This window comes from Cornus florida, unplaced genomic scaffold (assembly GCF_030987335.1).
Source record: "Cornus florida cultivar Cherokee Brave unplaced genomic scaffold, ASM3098733v1 CherokeeBrave_3.0.0_Hap2_Chr06, whole genome shotgun sequence".
Taxonomy (NCBI): domain Eukaryota; kingdom Viridiplantae; phylum Streptophyta; class Magnoliopsida; order Cornales; family Cornaceae; genus Cornus; species Cornus florida.
In genome coordinates, this window is record NW_026775576.1 from 105,862,553 (window position 1) to 105,869,798 (window position 7,246).

Here is a 7,246-nt window from a genome sequence, read left to right on the forward strand (position 1 = left end):
TTCGGTAATCTAGCACCTACAGTGACCTCTGGTGACGGAGATTTTTAGTTTTGTCTTTAAATTGCACTTTTTCAATAGTTCAGGGAGCATTACTTAGTTCAGGGGGGTTTTATGCTTTTGGCTGGGGGGTTTATTACACTTTATCCTAAATTTTAGGAAAATACTTCTCCATGTGAGGTGATTCCATTAAAACATGACGTGTGTTTTAAGATTAAAAGTAGATCCGTTAAAAACAAGTATAATCCATCTAAAAAACATGAGTTTCCCACAATCCACAAATTCGGCAAATCCTCCTTTCTACCTGTGATACCCCTCGGATCTGAGACACGGGTTGATCAGGCCCAGGTCCAAACCTGAGGGAATATTAAACAATTAATATTTTATAATGAACACGGAATACAAAATAAATTAAGAAATGAAATTAAAGCTGGAAGGAACTAAAAATAGAATCCGCAAAATATTATAATTATTAAAATCGATCAAACCCAAACTCTAAAACTCCATCAGTTTACAACTTGGGAATCCATCTCTAGTGGACCCCTATTAAACATCCAAACGGAAGATAGAACAACTGTAATAAACGTCCAGAAATAAAACTATAGAGAGAGCCCTACGTCGTCGGAAGAGTGAATAGAAACCTCTACTCAGCACGAACACGTCTAAGCCTGGAACTGTCGTGTACCTGAAAAATAGAAGTGGGTCAGGCCCACGCGCAAGTTCTATACTACTACTATCCAAACAGAGGCCCGATACGCATGTACATCCTAAACAATTCAACAATAGCTAATAGTCCGTAAATATATATATAGTCACACTAAAGGACTCTTACTGGACTACAGGCCGGTCTCAACCTGAATAGAGGTAACATGCTAAAACGCACACGAAGTGGGCATATGTACCTATACCTAAACAGGGTACACCTCCAACCATCGTAGCCAGCTACACATCCCGATGCATATACGCTCCTTAGCCATCGGTCCTGAGGCTCAAGCTCATACCGAGGCACCATAACAGTACATATATAAAATCCATCCAAAATCCATGGTATTGCCGCTCAACAAGTAGTTGCCATGACAATACAAATCCACGGGACTTAACTTTTAGTTAATCCCATCCTTATTCCAAGTAGGTGGGTAATGGTATTGTTTTAAAAACCAAACCCATCCTTAGTATGCCACCGTCCCATACCGGTGCCTACTTTCCAATCCTCCAGTGGTCAATAATACCAATAAATCAAGTATATATCAACTAAATTCCAACATCCAACATTCAATGTTAGCAGTGATAAAATAAGCATTGATAAACAGGGTCACAATAACAACATATACATGCCCAATTTAAGTTATTCCATTTAGTCTGATATAAAGACAGAATTAATTAAAACTTCCATTTAACACCTTACAAATGACATACAGATATGTAGGGTATGTATCACAAAATCCTAACCTCCACAGTTGATACTAACTATGATAATGTAAGCATCAAAACAATATTCACAGTATGTATGTAGACATGCTCAAATTATAGTGTTCCACAAAACCGATCTAATGTTAAACTCAAATCCTCCTACTATTTAAGTTCCAACAGTTGCTATTACAGAAGTTAAGATAGCTATCATCTAGACCCATCCTTCCAATAATTTATACTAGCAGTGGTAAGGAAAAACGTGAACCACAGAACCACAATGCATCCACAAACATGCTTAGTCTAGGTTGAACAAGCATACAACACTACTGTAACTACCAGTTTCATAGCAAAACAAATATCATTTTAGTTTGGTTTAATCTTCATTAATCCTGGAATCATTTAAGAGTGCAAAGAGTATGAAGCCTAAGGGAAAGAGTAAGGATAGAATCTTGCCTCAAAAACTTTTGTTCAAAGTTTCAACGTCGTCTTCTTAAAAAAATCCCGGTGAATTCCAAAACCCGGTTACTGTTCACGGGTACGAAACACTATTCCTGAACTCAAAATCTGATCTCCACCGTTTAGATTGTGCGACACTGAGTCATAAACCTATCCTCCAAATTTCAGCTCGATCGGACCACGGACGAAGCGGGATCGGATGTTTGATGAAATCTGGGTAGAATGGAAAAAAAACCTGTGCGACCCGGTTACTGTTCACGAGTACGAATCACTGTTCCCGAGGTCAAACTCTGATCTTCACCGTTCAGATTATGCGTCACTGAGTCGTGAACCTCTCCTCCAAAATTCAGCTCGATCGAACCATGGACGAAGCGGGATTGGATGTTTGATGAAATCTGGGCAGAATGGAAAAAACCTGTGCGACCCAGTTACTGTTCACGAGTACGAATCACTGTTCCCGAGGTCAAACTCTGATCTCCACCGTTCAGATTGTGCGTCACTGAGTCGTGAACCTCTCCTCAAAAATTTAGCTCAATCGGACCACGGACGAAGCAGGATCGGAGCTTTGATCAAACCTTGGCAGAATATGAAAAACTGCGTTTTTCCTTCTCCACTTCCACAAAACGTGTACTTTGTTTAAAAAAAACCCTACAAAGACGTCTACCTTATACTTATAGAGTTTTCCTAAACCCTAGGTTCATTTACATCCAACTCACAATCCTAACCGGCCCATCCAATTAACGTAGAAACCTACGACGGCTATAATATAAAACCCTAATTTATACTGTAATTAAAACCCTAGTTAGATGTATTTACCTAATTACCCTATTCACCATTAAATACTTAACAAATAATCTAATTGAACAAAATAATAATTAGTAAACCCAATTAAATCAAATAAGACACACATAATAAGACACACATAGAATAATTAAACCAATTACACTTAAACCATTAATGCCAATTAAATAATTAAAACACTAACAAGTAATTCTAATCAAATAACTAAACCAATTAATATCATTTAAATAAATTAAATCACCACAAAAGAAAACAATTAAGCACCTAATAAAAAAAAATAATGACACATAATCAAATAAAATGCACTTAAATAATAAATTAAATACCAGGAATATCCTTTTTAAAATTAGGGGTATTACACTACCTCATCCCGTCCCCTCATCGTGGTCACTCCCGCCAAGAAAATAGCCTCCGGCAGTAAAGTCAAAGATATCATTGTATTTGCTATATATTATATGTAAGGACAACTCGTGTTTCTCACATAGGAGATTTAGAAGTCAAAATTTGTTCTTGAAACTAAAATTCTCCTTAAGTTGTGAAACTTGCATCTTTTGATTTAATTGCTGCATATATATATATATATATATATATATATATACAAATATATATAAAAAAAATAGATAAAGTAAAAATTGAAGAGAGGAAGTGGTAAGGGAGAGAGAAGGAGAGGTGGTGGGGAGAAGGATGGAAAAGGGATGGTGGCAGTGGTGAGGGAGTAGGGTTATGGAGTATGGTAAAGTTTTGTCAATTGGGTTCTATTCGGCTAAAATGGATTATGGAGTATGGTAGAGTTTTGTCAATTGAGTTTTATTTTTAATATTATACAACTTTTTAAAGACACGTGTCATATTTTCATTGAGCCACTATTTTTTGATAGGGTAAGAGGCAAGCATTGTTCTAAATTTTATTAAGGAAAGAGTTCAGGTGCAGCTTGCAGCAAAACAGTGGCTTGAGTTTAAGAATGCATTGAGTAATATATAGTTGGGACACTGTGGGTAGTATTGGAATTAGAAATGGTAGGTTTGAACATACAGCTAGTAAGATGGATTGCACTAACAGATCGATGGTAAACTTAAATTGAACCTATATATGGTGGCATCAGCCTTACCAACTGAAGCTATGTTTGATATATTAGCCTAACAATGTTAATACATTGATACAAATAACCTCCTCAACTAACTTATTTACTATTGTTAAAATCCATGATATAGATGAAATTGTTATTTGCCGCTAGGGATGGATCTAGGAATTTGTATGAAGGGGGTGGGGGATTTATATAGAGGTTATTATTATTATTATTATTATTATTTTTTTTTTATTTTTAATTTTAGTGGGGGCAATTTCAAAATTTTATGGGTATAAATGTAAAAAAGTATAAATTTAGGGATGTAAAATGAAAAAATAAAAAATTATTAAAAAGTATAAATTTAGGGATGTAAAATGAAAAAATAAAAAATTTCAATGGGGGCCGATGCTCCCACTAAGCCTTTCACAGATCCATGCTTGTTCGTTACTTATGAGCACATTCTCTTGTGTTTGCATAAACACGAACCGATCACGCATACATTAATGCATTCCATGCCAATGCTTTTTATTTATTGTAATAATGTGTTATGTACTTTAAAAACCAAACGATGTCAAATTAGTCAAGTCAAGGTATATGATACATGCAACATCTACATGTATATCCCCTATATTGTGAACAATAATCATATTAATCATTTTTATTGATTTTGGTAAATATTAATCAATAATCATGTTACTCATTTAGTCATTCATATTAATATGCTTATTTGCTTCTACATATTATTTATTTATTTATAATTGTTTGCTTTATTTTTTATTCTTTAGTTTGTAGCTGGCTTACACTACTTATAAGTTAAGCACCAAGTATAACGAAATCGGATGCCTCTCTACTATTTCTCAGGATTAAATATCTACGCTGAAGACCTTTAAATGTACATTAGAAAGATTGACAAGATCCACATGGATCTGGGGACAAGAGTGGCAATCCAACCAGCCTACCTCCCAAATATCCAACTTGTAGGATATAACCAAGTTTAACGGAATCAGATGCCTTCCTGTTACTTCTCAATGTTAGACATATACGCGAAATACTTTTAAATGTACTCGTTGAAAAGAGTGACATGGTGCACTGGAAACACATCCATCAAATCCAATGGATGAAGCTTTCCACGAAAAAACGACCATGACACATATCTCATCCATCTCTAAACTCACTTTCCATCTCAAAAATGGGCGATCAAAAGAGGTGATTCCCGATTTGCGCCTATAGGACAACCCACATGCACCTGCTTTCTTTGGGAGTTGATTGTCCTTAGAGGAAAGGAATATATTTATAAATTGATTAGGACATTAGAGGAAAATAATATATTAACTTATGTATTACGGCTAATCCTCTTGCTTCGATCCGTTATATCATGCATTTGAATTTCGATTAAACCTGACAATAAACGAGCATGCATGGTTATCTGACTTTGGACAACCTAACCCATCTTTCAAATCAATATATTATTATACTCTAAAAAAAATAAAAATAAAAATAAAAAAAGAAGAAAAAGGATGACGGAAGAACAATTCAACATTATGAAGCACAAAATGACCGTTATTAATTAATTAGCATGATCATGAGGTTCACGTAGGATCGATCAAGTTTTATTTTCGATGGCAAAAGAGAAATTAAGAGCTAATCATGAAGTAGGTGGCGGTCAAACTGGATATCTTAGCAGTTGTGGATGCACTGGCATTCGTAAGTAGCTCCACTATTATTGTAAACGCAAACTCCAAATGGCATCAGTTCCTGTTTGTACTTTTTAGAGCACTTCTCACGACAATCAGCAAGTGTACAACCCTAGGGGTACAACAAGTCTGGACATCTTTTTTGACCAACCACATCATAGAGCATTCCTGCAATTGGAAAAACATGTCCAAATTAATCAATCTTATATATATATATATATATATATATATATAACTTCAACATATTACACATTGTGTTTGTTCAGCACCGAGTAATACATGGGGCATGAATTACTTCGCAGACACAATTGGAAAAACATATCCAAATTAATTAATTATACATGCAACCCTAATTTAGGATGGCAATGGGCCGGGAGTGCTATGCCCATCCCTAACTCCATTTAAAATGTCTATCCCGTTTCTGTTCCAAAACTGTTTATTAAACGGGATGGGGCGGGGTGAGACGAGACAGGAACGAGGCAGATTTTATAGACTATTTTCATAATTGTAATACATATTTAATGAAAGTAAATAAAAAAATAATTTTTTTAAAAAAAAATTTAAGAGAAATTTATTATAAAATGCTACAAGTCAAGGGAAACTTTATGCAACTAACCCGCTACATTATATACTATAGAGTCAATCTATATGGGTAGATCCATCACATATTAGTTGTCTGTCCACTTCAAAAATTTTGACTCACAATTTTTGTGAGTCAAATTACCGAAGTAGATATCTAATATGGGATATAGATAGTGTATAAGTATATATAAAAGGAATATAACTAAAAATGACCTCAAAAATAAAAAAAGGTGATGGTGAGTCAAAGTAGGAATATAACTAAAAATGACCTCAAAAATAAAAAAGGTGATGGTGAGTCAAAGTTTTCGAAATAGACAACTAATGTGAGACGGAGAAAATATAATATAGGACAAACGAACAAACCTGAAAAGACAAGGACAACGAGTAAGAGGTGAAGGTAAGAAAACTTAGCCATAGTATTTGTTTTGTCAATGAAAATATGGATTCTAATGACCCTTGCTAGGGTGGTATTTATACACTAAATGCCTCTTAAAGAATATAGTTAAATTGAATTTTCTTTTATGTGGCACAATTATGAAATGATACATTTTTATTTTGAATTTAAAATTTATATTAAAAATTATTTTTTCTCTTTTATATTTTAAATTCAAAGTAGAGGAGAATCCTACTCATAGTGACAAATATTATGGCTCAGAAATACAGAGTATCACATTTAAGACATATATGGTCTATATTATTTTTGGCTAGACGTTTGAAGCACAAAAGGGACCACTTGTTCCTTAATTTGGATTTACAGAGCCAAGGCCTATAAGTACCCACCTAATTAAGTTACATTTGACAGTTAATTTTTAAGATTTTCCAATAATTGTGGGATATTAATGTTCTTTTTAAGGTAATTATATCATTTAATTTAATTTATTTGTTTAAAAGCTACTGGGGTTTACAAACGACCCACAATGAATTTAATTAATGGAATTTTCTACGTTGCAGATGTAATATTGTAAGGAAGTGGGGGCCATGTGACTAAATGAAAAAAAATTTCTTCGGTAATTAGAGATTTTATAATTATAAAAAAATATAATAATAATTGTACAGCATCAAAGGGCCCTTATATCCCCGAAGCCCAGGGGGCAAAAGGCCCAGCAGCCCAAAGAAGCCTATCAGTAAAACAAAAGCAATAAATAGGCTAAAACGAGAGGAATGCCAAAATTAGGGATGGCAACGGGGCGGGGATTTTATTCCCCATTCCCATCCCCGATACATTTTTCATTTCTCATCC